Raw genomic sequence first — 15,713 nt, 5'->3', positions numbered from 1 at the left:
TTTGGGCCCTCAGCCCGTTCACTTCTCTCCAGGTGCGGCTCTACCATGACAAGTTTTAAGAGACAAATGCTGGCCTGAGGCAGCAGAACCTCAAGAAGCAGCCTTGTCCACTTTCCTGCAGGCTGGACCAGGGGTTGTCAACTTTAAGTGTTATACAAATCAATGCCTGTTCTCTGCACTCCTAGAGCCAAACAGAGCCCCAAAGACAAAGGTTTCCATTTCCTCTGTGTTTCCTGCAGTTTTGTTACAGAAGTTGGGGGTTGGGGCTGTCATCTGGTAGGATCCCAGCAGTCAGATTACTCAGACAGGAGAGGAAGCCTCGGCCTGTCCCCTCCAGACGTGGAGCCAGTAGAGCCCACTGCTGCCCACAGGTGACTCCTGCCCTTCCCATTTTTCTTGTCAGTCTTCCAGACGTTTTAGAAATAAAACCTGGTTCTGGGAAGTGGACTTGGCCTAATGGATAGAGCATCCGCCTACTACATGGGAGGTCCACAGTTCAAACCCCAGGTCTCCCTGACCCGTGTGGAGCTGGCCCACACGCAGTGCTAATGCGTGCAAGGAGTGCCCTGCCACGCAGGGGTGTCCCCGGCGTAGGGGAGCCCCATGCGCAAGGAGTGTGCCCCATTAAAGAGAGCCGTCCAGCACGTAAGAAAGTGGAGCCTGCCCAAGAATGGCGCCGCACACGTGGAGAGCTGACACAGCAAGATGACTCAACAAAAAGAAACACAGATTCCCGGTGCCGCTGATAAGGATATAAGTGGTCACATAAGCACACACAGTGAATGGAAATAGAGCAGATTACAAGGTGGGGGAGGGAGGGGAGAGAAATAAATTTTAAAAACCTGGTTCTTTTTCTTTTATATAATTTATCTATTCTCTGTAAATCAAGTATAGAGAAGCCACTGATGTGTAGAATTGGAGACAGATGAAGCCAGACTTAACTCTTTAAAGTTTTGATCTCCCAGTTAATATGGTGAGGAAAGCAGCACGAAAGATGAAACCTGAGTAAAAACCTGACCCAGAAATATTAAAAATGTGTTTTGACTTTAAGGGATGGGAATTCAAGATTGGGAAGGGATTTAGCTCAACTGACAGAGCGCCCGCCTACCACACGGGAGGTCCAGGGTTCAAACCCAGGGCCTCCTGACCCGTGTGGAGTGGCCCACGCGCAGTGCTGATGCATGCGAGGAGTGCCTTGCCACACAGGTTGTCCCCCGTGTAGGGAAGCCCCATGGACAAGGAGTACGACCCTGCAAGGAGAGCTGCCCCGCATGAAAAAAGTGCAGCCTGCCCAGGAGCGGCGCCACACACACAGAGAGCTGACACAGCAAGATGATTCAACACAAAGAGACACAGATTCCTGGTGCTGCTGACAAGAATGCAAGCAGACACAGAAGAACACACAGTAAATGGACACAGAGAGCAGACAACAAGGGTGGGAGGGGACGGGAGAGAAATAAAATGTGAATCTTAAAAAAAAGAAAAAAGATATAGTGGATCCAGGGAAAGGACAGATGGGGTACCCAGGGTAAAAGCGGCCTCAGGGAAGGTACTGGTAGATGGGGAGCCTGGGGTGAAGAGGGTGGGCAAAGGGAAGGGGAGTCTGACAGTGGAACAGGCAGAGTCATCGCTAGTACACACAATAAAACACATCTGATATATCTAGTGTTTTGAAGCTGGTGATTATTTTTGCTTTGAATTAAGGTTTAGACAAATCACAGCTCACCTAGAGAGTGTGGGACTGACATCAAGGCCCTAGGACCAGAGTGAACAAAGGATGAAAAGTCACCTCTGCTCTGTAAATAGTAAAATGCATGTATCTAAGATATGACATATTTCTGGACAATTTATCTTAAAATACGCATAGGACCCACTGAGTCCATGACTCTCCTTTCGGAGGAATAAAGGATGGAAGGAGACTGCTTGAGGAGGCAGGCAAGCTAACATTAGATTTCAATTATAAAACAAAGTCTAAAACTTAGGTATGTTTATTAATCACCATTTTACAGATGAGCGACAGGCACAAAGATCTCAAGTACTCTCCCTGAAGTGACCCAGCAAGTACATGTCAGGATCTAGGTACAGGGAAGTCTAACGTTAGGCTACACCCTGTGAATATGACTTCACAGGAGTCACAATTCCACCCTAGCTAGGCTGACCTCATAGCCCACAGCGAGTCTCAACTACATCCAAGTACTGCAGATGTGATGGTCTGAAAGCACCTCCCCCGCCAGGAGAGGCATCGTACAGATGGTGGAAAGAGCCAGGCACCAGGCACTGTCCTCCACTCTTTTCACTCTACTAAATGGTGAGTGAGTGATGACTGTATATGTGACCCTGTGCGAGGCCCAGGGCAGGGAGAGAGGAATGTAAACCTTATAGGAGTCATTTACAATCCAGGGAGCAAAAGCTAAAGAATCAGCAAATACAACATGAGGGGTCAGTGGTAGGATAACAGAGCAGGTAAGAAAGATATTGGCCGTGGATGTGGCTCAAGCAGTTGAACACCTGCTTCCCATACGGGATGGCCCAAGTTTCGTTCCTGGTGCCTCCTAAAAACAAACAAGCAAATGAATAAACCAACTGACTCAGTGGTTCAGTGCGAGCTTCCCACAAACAAGGTCCCAGATTCAATGTCCAGCCCTGGAATCCCCCAAAAAATTATTTTACCTAAGTCAGAGGAGACGAGATTGGAGCTGGGGATCAGAGGAGGAGGAAGCAGCCAAGTGGTGAGGAAGAATTTCCACATCAAAGAATTAGCCAGTGACAAGTGGACAAGGAAGACAGTCACCAGCTAACCTCCAAGGCCAATAAGCATATGAAAAGATGCTCAAATTCATCAGCCATTAGGGAAAGGCACATTAAAAGTATGATGAGTTATCACATCACACCCATTACAATGGCTATTATTTTAAAAATTGGAAAATACCAAGTGCTAGTGAGGATGTATATAAATAGCAAACCTTATACACTGGTGGCAGGAATATAAATAATGGAGCCAAGTATGGAAAACAGCTGGGCAGTAACTCAAAAAGTTAAATTAGAATTAACATATGACCTGGCAATCCCACTTCTAGATATACATCCAAAACAAATGAAAGCAGGATTTAAGACAAGTATTTGTGTACCAATGTTAACGCACAAAATACAAAAGGTAACAGCAAATATCCACCAAGAGAGGAATGGATAAACAAAATGTGGTAAATACATACAACACAATATTATCCAGCTTGAAGAAAGAATGAAGTCCAGATGCATGTGACAACATGGATGAACCCTGAGGATATTATATTCATTGAAATAAGCCAGACACTAAAGGACAAATAATGTATGATCTCACTGATATTAACTAATTATAATAAGCAAACTCAAGAGATTTAGAATCTAGACTATAACTTACCAAGGGACAGAATGGGTGTAGCAAATGTAGAGTTGATGCTTGAATTGTGCACAATTTCTATTTAGGATAGTGATGATGGTAGCACATTATTGGGAATGTAGTTAACTGTGCAGAATTATGTTTATGAATAAGATTGAAAGGAGGAGTTTAAGGTCATGTACTTTACTAGAAGGGAAAGTTAGAAGCCAAAACACGGGATTGTTTAAGTGAACACTGTTGTGGATGATGGACTGGGGTTAATAGTACAAATACAAGGCTATTTTTCCATGAATTATAACAAATGTATGAAACTATTATATGTTGCTAATAATAAGATGCTATATGGAAAAAAACACCTAATGAAAACTATGGACTATAGGTATCAGTAATATCTTATTTTCCTTCATCAATCCTAAAACAGGTAGCACACTAATGCAAAGTGTCAATAGAGAGATACATGGGAACACAGTATTTTTTACATGAATTTTCTATAAACATACAACTTCACTATTAAAAATTTTCATCAATTTAAGAAAGCAATAGGCTGAGTGAAAGAAACCAGACATAATGTACTACATATTCTACTATTTCATTAATATAAAATGCCAGGATAAATAAATTTATAGAGATGGAGTAAGATTAGTTGTTAGCCAAGGCTGGGGTTGAGGGATGACAGGGATTGAGAGGTGACTGCTAAGGGGTATGGGGCTTTTCTTCTTGGAGTGAGAAAATGTTGTAAACCTGACTGTGGTGATGAGTGCACAGCTCTTTGATTATACTAAAAGTAACTGTGGACACTTTCCATAGATTGTATGGTATGTGAATCTATCTCAATAAAACTGTTTTTAAAACTTGGTGCACACATTGTAGTACAGTATAAGAACTTCATATTTTATTGTAGCTGGGAATATAAGTAGAGTATATGGGAATCCGCTATATTTATGATGGAACATTTATGTCATTTAAAGCTACTTTAAAAACAAAAGTTTTTTTTTTTTTTTAATTTTTACATAGAAGCAGAAGAATCAGTGGAGTGGTCAGAATAGGCAATAGAAATACTGGGGCATCATCAAAACTATTTGATATTTGAAAACATGGAGACAGAATCCGAAGGAAGAGTGCACTGAATGAGAGATCCATAAAAAAACAGAAATGACACATCGGTCTTCAACAAACTTTAAAATACTGATCTGCAAATGATAAATTATAAAGGCAAACTACTGACGGGCAAAAATATTTGCAAACTTATGACGAAGAAAGAACATATATCTAGGAAATCTAGAGCTGATATCTGGAACAGATATCTAGAAAATTGGGAGTGGATATGGCTCAAGCGAGAGTGCTTGTTTCCCATATGGGAGGTTCCAGCTTCAGTTCCAATACCTCTTTTAAAAAAAAAACAGCATAGAACCAGCAAGCAAACAAAAAAAACAACTTGATCGAGCCAATTTGGTTCAGTGGTTGAATGTTGGCTTCCCACTTTTGAGATCCCAGGTCCAAACTCCAGACATGGTTCTAGGAAAAAAAAAAAACTCCTATCTAGAATATAAAAAAAGAATTTCCAAAATTCAATCATAAAAACATTACTATTAGAAAGTGGGCAAAACACATGAACAAACATTTCACCACAGTAGATACACGGATAGGAAATAAGTACATGAAGAGATGCAATGATATAATTAACAATCAGGGAAATGCAAATTACACCATTATTAAGACAATGTAAACTGACAATACCAAATGCTGTTGCGAATGCACAGAAGTTGGATCTCTCTTTATTGCTCAAAAATGATCGTCACTCTAAAAATTACCCGTTTCTTTAAAACTAAATATACACTTATCATACAGCCCAGCAAGTGCACTCCTGCACATTACTCACAAAAAAATGAAAACTAAGCCCAGATTAAGCATTAGTTTGTTCTTTGAAAAGATAAAACTGATAAACTTCTATGCTAACCAAACATAAAACAGAGAAGATACAAATTACCAATACCAGGAATGGAAGAGGGGTCATCACTACTAGTTCCCCACACATTGAAAGGATACTCAAACAAGACTATGAACAACCCTATGTCCAAGAGTTTGATAACTTACATGTAACGACCCAAAACTCCGTGAAAGATACAAATTAACAAAACTCATACAGGAACAAAAGTATAATTAGAATAACCCTATAGTCATTAATTTTTTGAATCAATAATTAATGACATTTCAAAAAACAAAGGGCAGGAACATAAAACCAAAATTTTGTCCTATTGTCTAGGAATGTTCAGCTGACTAGGGGCCTCCTGGAAAGAAAATGCACAAAACAGGACATACTTCAAATGCCTGTAGTGACCCCTCCCCATAATCTGTATTTATTATTTTGTATTTTGTGGAAAAGAAACACATGCTCATATTAATAAAAAACAAATCAAATGTTGAAACAGGTACACAATTAAAGTTAAGCCTCCCTCTCTCCACTCCATTCCCTCAGTTCTACCCCCTCCTAGACACCCACTTACAATTTCTCTCACCTCCTTGAATGAATGGGTCAGCCAGGTACAAGCATATATATCTGTGGTTGATCGTACATCCCATTTTGAAACTTTTACCTAAATTATTAAGTTATTCAGTCATTAAGTCAAACTTTCTTAAGTAAATTTCATTATACACCCAATAACATGACCATATAACATAAAGTCACATCAGGATATTCTTAGTGAGAGGGAGTGACATGAAAAGGTAGGAAAATAGACATAAACCAGGACTGCCCTGGACAAGCAGGAACACACCACGTTAATTTAGAAATCGGTGCTCTGGAGTCCCCTCAGGTCCACGGCAGACAAATGCACCACCTCCCACTCCAGCCGCAGGACGTTCAGTGCAGTAAAGGACAAGAAACTCAGCAGAAGGGTCGGCTCCCTCCTCACCACACAGGACTAACACCTCCCACAAACATCCCCAGGCTGCAGAGCACAAGGTGGCCTGGCACCTGGGAAGCCACAGCCATCACCCAAGGCCTGGCTGCTGAAGCCTGGATACCAACTGCCAAGGCCTGCAGCCTGCAGCTGAGCATCATGGGAGGAAAGGGGAGGGGGCAGCTTCCAGGACCACCCACCAACTGCCAAGGCCTGCAGCCTGCAGCTGAGCATCATGGGAGGTGGGGGAAGGGGGCAGCTTCCAGGACCACCCACATGCAGGCCCACCCAGACCACAGGGCCCAGCCAGGGCCTAGGGACTGGGATGGCCCCACCCACCTCCTGGTCCAGGCACGCCAGGGTGCAGACACTGGACCATCTGTACCATTCCTCATCTTTTCAGAAAGGTTTTTTTTACGAATTTTAACATTCTCCATTTAACTTCTTTTTAGCCCTTTCTACTCTTTTAACCTTCACTTTGTACTTAAGCATCATCTTGTCACCCTATTTCCTAAGAGATTACATTTCACTTTTGAACTATTTTCCCATTGTTCTTATTATCGTATTCTCATTCACTATGAGTTTTTTCCAACTTATGATGTCTTATCATATATTGCTTCATTTTCTTAATGCCTTTTATCTTCTTTTCAGAAAGTATATTTCAGAACATCATGTAGTCATGACGAAGAGCTTTCATTCGCGGTAAGATACTCTTCACTTACTCCTTTTCTCCCTGTATTACACAGGTACTTGAAAGTAACATGCATTTTTTTCTATTAGTATTCATACACTTTTAAAAAATTGTGGATTAAAGTGAGATTCAAAACAGCGTTCTCAACAACACAGATATCTCTTTCTAGATTTTTCATGAAAGGTTTTGACGGATGAAAGCTTTCTTCCTGATATTTCTGGATTCTGTACTTCTATCATTCTTATAAACGGGCCCTCACTCTCATTACTTCTATTGCACCCTTTGTTATCTATTTTGTCTTTCTCCAACTGACACTGAATATTCTTTTACGTGTACTCCTCTCTTGAAGAGAACATTACCACATCACCAAAATCTAAAGGTCCATATATTTTCAAAATCAATTATCTAAGTTATTTCAGTAAGTTACACTGGATTTCATTTCTAAATTATGTTCTTTGTGTATATATGTACTGTATTCCTACAATCATTAGATTTTAGTTTCTTATATTTATTTTATGATGAAATGTTTTGTTTTTATACTTTGAGTCATTTGCCTACAGAGTGATTAATTTTCTATTTAATTTTATATCAATCTTTTCATACACACTTAGTGTTTGAAATGGCAGTTTATATTCAGCAAATTTTAAAAAAATTTCCATTGCTTTAGATTCACAATCACATAGGTTCAATGTCATTAATATCTGGAATAAAATATTACCACCTTATGGCTTTATATCTATCATCAGGAACATACACCAACATCCCGCAAAATAATCTTTATACTTCTCATGGTCCTCAAGGATTCCGGTGCGTACTTGGTTCTTGCTCCAGTTAAAGTACTATTTTATAAATAACCTGTAGAAAGAAAAGTTCATTTAATAGGGTTTTCAGAATTTTTAAGGTTTAAAAACACAAACATTTCAGGCATACTATCATTATCTTATTATTAAAACTTGAACACATGCATATTAGTAAGAAATATGTAATTCAAAACCACAAAAATGTAGGTCTTAGACAATTAGCTCATATTCCAGGATTTTAGAAATGCACTCACAGGCACCCCACATCCTGGGGGCTTTCTGCTGCTCTCTGAGTGGACAGTCATTGGGGGAACACATTCCACTCTGATTCACAGCTGCACTGACATAACCCACTGCTAACACACTCAAAAGTGGAAGACTGAAAGTCTTTCCCATTAGGTCAGGAACAAGATGTTAGCTCACTTTCATCACTGTTATTCAACATTATACTGGAAGTTATAGCCAGAGCAAATGCGCAAGAAAAAGAAATAGTCCTCCAAATTGGAATGGAAGAAGTAAACTGTCCTAATACACAGATGACATAGAGTTTTAAATACTCAATCCCAAAGAATCCACAACACTACTGGAACAAGTGAAGACATTAAGTAAACTTGAATTGTACTACACATACACTCAAAAGTCAGTTTTGTTTATACAGCCGAAAATAATAATAGATTTTTTTAAAGAAAATCCATTCATTTACCCTCTAACAAATAAAACACCTAAGAATGAATTTAATGAAAGGGTGAAGCAATTCAACAACTAGCAAACATAGGTGAATGAAATTTCAGAAGACCTAAATGTATGTCTAGACATCCATTGTCCGTGGATGGTAAGACTCAAGATTATTCTAATACCAATACTACCCACAGGTATCTGTCGTGCTTATTCAGGGGGTCTTTGACTTTACCACTGTTTCCTATCTGTGTTTTAAAATCACCAAGCCATGAACAAACACAACACAACACGGTCCAATCCTTACTGTATTTTCTTTTCTGCCATTGTAGTAGACCTTGAAAGTAAATAAAAATGGTAACTACTCTAGGCTCATCAAAGTATGTAACAGGAAAAACAGATAAAATAGGGGGCTTCCTGCAAGCTGTAGGCTGGAGACCTAGCCTGGTCCCAGGCTCAAAGTAGAATGAGGATTATGACGAAAGGTCTTCCATTAAGGAGTTCTGTCCTTCCATCCACAGTCCCGAGGGATGGATCTGTTCATTTGGGGGTTACAGGTTAGGCTGAGAGGAGGCTTACGAGAATCGATGTGAGAGTCTCTATGGGGTCACTGTGAAATTGTGTGTGAGCTTGTGGGGGGGGTGACTGTATGAATTTCCCCCAGGTGACAGGGACTGTTCAAGCTCTGGTGCTCCAAGGGGAGGGGCATTAATGTGAACCCAGGCACATGGCTCCAATGCTCTGCACTACAGACCTGTAGTTATCACTCAGTCATGGGACCAGAAGAAACCACACAAGGAAGCGGATAAGGCTCATTAGACTGAGGTCCTGCCTACCTTAAGGGAGATCCGTGGTTTGGTTCCCAATGTCTCCTAAAGAACACAGTGAGATGGCACTATGGGCAGACACGGGAAGCTGACACAATAAGATGATGCAACAAGAGACACAACAAAGCAGAGAGAAGAGGTTTCCAGTGCCCCCTGAAGAAGACAGCAAGCTGGCATGGCGGGCAGCCACAACAAGCTGATAAAACAAGATGATGCAACAAGAGACACAAGGAGAAACAATGACAGAAAAAACAAAGCAGGGAAGAGAGGTGGCTTAAGTGAGTAAGCACCTCCCTGTCATATTAGAGGTCCTTCTGATTAAAAAAACAAAGAAAGACAGACACAGCAAAGGTAAACAATGAGGGGGTAGGGGGAAATAAAGAAATAGACATAAATATTTAAAAAACAACAACAACAACCAAAAAGGAACCAAAAAAACAACCAAAATAACAAAAAAAGAACCCATGCAAGGGAGGTTCCATCATCTGTGTATGTGCTTACAATTACCTGAGTCTACAGAGAGACCAAACTGTCCATCTTTATAAGGTAGCCTCCAAATCACAGGGCCTAGGGAAGCTAGCTGTGCAGATAACCTCAGACTCTGGCACAGTTTCTGATGTCCAACACTAAAGGAAAGGCCTTTTGACTCTGCGTTAGATCAAAATCCTGAGAGCTGTGAGACATCACATAGAATCCTCTGTCAACCCTCACGTTGATGTCACAGCCAGGAGTTCTGCCACGACACATAGGCACTGGAAAGAAAAGTTAGTGCACTGGATTATATCGTTACCACAGACCCTCCAGATGCTAAAATCCTATGAGTCAGGGAACAGGATGAGACTCAATCAACTGGGCTCCCGTCTACCATATGGCAGGCCTTGGGTTTGCTTCCCAGGACCTCCTTGAGAAGGCAAGCTGACCCGCATCTGCACAGAGCTGACAGCCTGCGTCCGTGGAGAGCTGGCACAGGAAGATGATGCAACAAAGGAATACAAGCAGACACAGAAGAATGCGCAAGGAAGGGACACAGGGAGCAGACAGCAAGCAAGTAGCAAGGGGGAAAGGAGAAGTAAAAATAAATTTTAAAGAAAAGCCTACGAGTCACACACTAGGGTCTCTGACAAGTATGAACTCAGATTCCACTTGGTACTTAACCTGGTGTCCACAACCTTTGCTGTACTCCAACTAGACAGCAACCTTAGAGGGAGTCAGCATTGACCCTCTGAGTCTCTCCATAATGACGGTCCCACTGTTAAGGGCCAGTAATTCAAGAAATAAACAAACATGATAGAGAAAAGAAAGACTGGATGGAAAAATACACTATTATTAAGTGGTCATTGTTAAATGGTAAGATATCAGTACGTTCATACCTATAATTATATTTACCACAAAGATTAGTGAATAAATGTGATAGAATGAATTGCCTGGAATTGAATTGATTTCACCAAAAAAAGGTTGCCTCTAATCAATCAGAAGCTCCTGCAGTATATTTGGTAAATGCAGTGTCACTTTATGCAGATCCACGGAGGCTGAATTCACTGGAGATGTCAAAAGACACTGGAGAAGGCGGCGGACTTGGTCCGGTGATTAGGGCGTCCACTTACCACATGGAAGGTCTGCGGTTCAAACCCCGGACCTCATTGACCCGTGTGTAGCTGGACATGCGCAGTGCTGATGCGAACAAGGAGTGCTGTGCCACACAGGGGTGTCCCCCGCATAGGGGAGCCCCACGCCCAAGGAGTGCACTCCATAAGGAGAGCCGCCCAGCGTGAAAGAAAGTGCAGCCTACCCAGGAATGGTGCTGCCCAAACGAAGAGCTGACACAACAAGATGACGCAACAAAAAGAAACAAGATTCCCGTGCCGCTGATAAGGATAGAAGCAGTCACAGAAAAACACACAGCGAATGGACACAGAGAGCAGACAACTGGGAGGGGGGAGGAGGAAGAGGAGAGAAATAAATAAATAAATTAATTAATTTTTTTAAAAAAGACACCTGTGAAGACTTCCAGGAAGAGGGCAGACTAGGAAGACATGGGACTGTCTCCTCCTCCAATAAAGCAGCTGGAGTACAGACTGAAATGGACTGGAAAAAGATCTTCTAGGCATTGGGTCAGCAGGTGAAGGCTGGACACCACCCAGAACAGAGAGGGACAAAGGAGAGGAATCCTAACAGTGAAACCATGAGTTGAAAGCAGAGGCTGCTACTGCTGGAACCCTCACCCACACTGAAGACTTTACAATACTCAGGCCTCTGAGCCAAATTTACACAAAGAGGTCTCCAGAGATCCACTGCCCCTGGAAAGGGGAGAGAGAGGGACACAGCCTAAGGCTGACGCTTCTGACCCACAAATCTGGTCTGCTGTGTTTCCAACCAGCCTTTCCAGGCTCAATCTCCTTCTCTTACAGCTAGGACTGATTGTCAAAGACTGACCGCTGGAGGAACCAGGAGAGAGAGGGACACAGCCTAAGGCTGACTTAGCTTTTGGCCCACAAATTTGGTCTGCTGTGTCACATGAGCCCGGGGCCCAGCCATTATTTGCCTGTAAAGGACTAAAGAGATCTGACCCTCTCAATCTTCTCTAATGAACAGAATGACTGTTGAGGACACAGAGGGGAGTGGGATCACTTCCAACCCAGGAAAAGGGAGGGGGCTGCCACAGGAGGCTGAAGAACTGTTTCTGAGAAAGTTTAAATTACAAGCTCTTAATCTCCAGCCAAGAACCTCTACCCACACTGATCCAGCCTGTGTCACAGCAAGAACACTCCAACCAGGCACTGAACTGACAGGGCTGCAAAGAATGCCACCTCCTAGCAGAACTAGGTAGTACACACGAGAAAATTATAAATAAGTTCAATTAGCTTTTGCTGGCCTTTATAGCTTCCCTCCCAATGCCCTAGGAAGCAAGTCTACAATCCATTACTGGGTTTGATATTAGCAGTTTGATATTACTGATGAATTCCAAAAAGAAATATTGGATTATGTTTGTAAACTGGTCTTTTCCTCTGGCATATTAAATTATATTTTATTCAGAGGTTTACATGATTAAATAATAATCAAGGCATTTTGGTTGGGTTACATCTTTAGTACGTTGCATCCTCGACTCCTTGGTGGGTGGGGACTCACAGAAAAAAACATGACAGAAGAGATGGTTGGAGTTTGGAGCTGGAGCCCAGAAGTGAACACACAGGAGAACATCACCAGAGATTAGAGACAGCTCCTCAGACACAGCAGGAGCCCAAGGGAGGGGACAGAGCTGTTTGTCTATAACCAACCTTGTAGAAAGAGAAAAAGCCTAGAGATCCTCACATTCAACAGCTGACCTTGTGGAGAAAACAGAGGAGATGATCCTGGAGAGAAAGGAACCCTGAGAAGAGAGGAACCCAGGAAGTCTGAACGCTGGCAGGCATCGGTATCCATCATGCTCCAACACAGGGCATGGTGAGGGAAATAACTTATACTTCATGGCCTGGTATATAAGCAACTACCCCAAATAAATACCCTTTATAAAGGCTAACAGATTTCCCGTATTTTGCATTAGCACCACTTTGACTATGAATACACTGGGTCCAGAACCCAGTTTTGAGCAACTGACAGGGAGAACCCTAACAATCCAGATTGAATCAAGAATCAAAGAACACAAATAACACACAGCCTCCCACCACCAAATCCCAATAAAAGAGAAAGAAATTGAGCATCTGCGTAAACTGCATCCCAATCAGATGCCTAGTATCAGCAAAACTTTACAAGCCATGCTAAGAAGGAATACACCAAAGCCCCAAAAGAGATGCAGGATTTGAGAGAAGTAATTAACGAGATGTATACAAATTCCCAAAGTCAAATTAATGAAATGAAAGACAATATGGCTAAAGAAATGAATGAGATCAAGGACTTACTGAATAAGCAAAAAGAAAAAGGTGAAACCAGAAAAAGAAAATTAACAGAGCTAATGGGAATGAAGGACACAATAGGTGAGACCAAAAACAAATTAAAGGGAAGCAGATGTGGCTCAATTGATAGCTTCCGCCTACTATATGGGAGGTCCAGAGTTGGATACCCAGGGCCTCCTGGCCCGTGTGGTGACTGGCCCACGTGGAGTGCTGCTGCACTCAAGCAGTGCTGCCTGGCACAGGGGTGCCCCCCAAAGGAGTGCCTCCCCACACAAGAACAGTCACCCTGTGCAAAGGTACAGCCCCACCAGGAGTGGTGCCACCCACACAGAGAGCACACGCAGCAAGATAATGCAACAAAAAGAAACTCAGATTCCGAGAGTTGCCTAAAAACATAGAAGCAGACACAGAAGAACAAACACCGAATGGACAGAGTGCACAGACAATGGGGGCAGGGGGAATAAATCATTAAAAAAAACCAATACATTAAAGTCATACAATAGCAAACCTGAAATGATAGAAGAATAAGTGATAAGGAAGACATAACAGCTGAAATTGAAGAGAGGAAAAAAAAAAAGGGAAAAAAATGAGCAAGAGATCAGGGAGCAGAATGACAACACAAAAAGCAACAAAATATATGTCATAAGAGTTTCAGAAGGAGATGAGAAGGGACAAGGAGGAAAACAGAGTATTTGAGGAAATAATAAGTGAAAATGACCCAGTTCTCATGAAATGAACCTACATGCCAAGAAACCCACTGTACCCCAATCAGAATAAATCCAGCGAAGCGGATTTGGACAATGGATCGGGTGTCCGCGTACCACACGGGAGGTCCGCGGTTCAAACCCCGGGCCTCCTTGACCCATGTGGAGCTTGCCCATGCACAGTGCTAATGCGCGCAAGGTATACCCTGCCACACAGGGGTGTTGCCTGCATAGGGGAGCCCCATGCGCAAGGAGTGCACCCCATAAGGAGAGCCACCCAGTGCGAAAGAAACTGCAGCCTGCCCAGGAATGGTGCCGCACACACGGAGAGCTGATACAATAAGATGACTCAACAAAGAGAAATATAGATTCCCGGTGTTGCTGATAAGGATAGAAGCGTTCACAGAAGAACACACAGCAAATGGACACAGAAAGCAGACAACTGGGGGGAGGGGGCAGGAAGGGGAGAGAAATAAATAAAAAATCTTTAAAAAAAAAAAAAAAAGAATTAATCCAAATAGACCTATTCCAAGACACATACTACTCAGAAAGTCAAATGTCAGGGATAAAGAGAAAATTCTGAGAGCAATTAGAGAGACGAGAACCATCACTTACAAGGGACAACCAGTAAGACATAGCGCACATTCCTCAAGAGAAACCATGGAGGTGAGAAGACAGTAGTATGACACAATTTGGAGACTGAATGAGAACTGCCAGCCAAGAATCCTGCATCCAGCCAAACTGTCCTTCACATATGAAAGAGGGTAAAAAATATTCACAATCAAAGAGAAACTAAGACAGTTCGTAATAAAGAATCCATCTTGAAAGATATATTAGAGGAAACTTTAGATTCTGAAAGAAAAAGACAGGAGAGAGAGGCTTGGAGGAGAGTAGAAAGAAAGAATAACAGAAAGGATAACCAAAGAGTAATACTGGACAAAACAGACTATAAATCCAAAGAAGTGAGAAGAGATACAGAAGGCCATTAAATATTAATAAAAGAGACAATCAACCAGGAAGATAAAACAGACATAAATATCTATGTACCTAACTAAGATCCTTCAAAATACATGAAACAAATTCAGGGAAAAATGAAGGGAGAAATAATCATCTCTACAATAATCACTGGAGACTTCAATACACCTCTCACATCATTAGACAGAACTAGACAGAAGATCAATGAGTAACTAGGGAACTGAAACAATATGACCAGTAAGTTAGACCTAACAGACATATGCAGAAAGCAGCATCCAAACTCAGTGGGTTATACATTCTTTTCATGTGCCCATGGATCCTTCTCCAGAATAGACCACATGTTAGGGCATAATACAGCTTTTGATAAATATAAAAAGATTGAAATTACACAAAGCATCTTCTCAGATCATAGGGGAATGAAACTGAAAATCAGTAACAGACATGAAAAAGGTAAATTGACAAATGTGTGGAGGCTAAACAACACACTCCTAAATAATCAGTGGGTCAAAGAAGACATATGGGAAGTGGTTGTGGCTCAACTGATAGAGAGTCCACCTACCATAGAGGAGGTCCAAGGATTCCATGGCCAGGGCCTCTTGGCTCATAGGGTGAGCTGGTCCACACACAGTGCTGCTGCGCACAAGGAGTACTGGCCCACTAAGGGATGCCCCCGTGTAACAATGCCCCCCATGCAAGGAATGGCCACTGGGATAGGAGAGCCGCCCCGAGCAAAACTACAGTCCACCCAGGGGTGGTGCCACACACACGGAAAGCTGATGCAGCAAGATGATGCAATAAAAAGAGACACAGACCCCAGTGCAGCCTGATGAGAATACAAGTGCACACAGAAGAACACACAGTGAATAGACACA

The 15,713-nt window shown here is 42.1% G+C and overlaps 1 long non-coding RNA gene across 4 annotated transcripts in view; it reads right to left on the bottom strand.

The window, feature by feature from the left end:
* The window catches only part of LOC111759752 (uncharacterized), a 207,723-nt gene that overhangs the window by 119,300 nt on the left and 72,710 nt on the right, over positions 1-15,713 (bottom strand). For all 4 annotated transcript variants that reach the window (XR_011647779.1, XR_009184092.1, XR_009184094.1 and 1 more), the window contains exon 4: positions 7,692-7,825. This is a non-coding gene — a long non-coding RNA (uncharacterized lncRNA). The remainder of the gene's footprint in view (positions 1-7,691; positions 7,826-15,713) is intronic.

This window comes from Dasypus novemcinctus, chromosome 30, assembly GCF_030445035.2.
Source record: "Dasypus novemcinctus isolate mDasNov1 chromosome 30, mDasNov1.1.hap2, whole genome shotgun sequence".
NCBI lineage: Eukaryota > Metazoa > Chordata > Mammalia > Cingulata > Dasypodidae > Dasypus > Dasypus novemcinctus.
The sequence above is the reverse complement of the archived record's forward strand: the minus strand, read 5'-3'. Positions and strand labels throughout refer to the sequence as shown.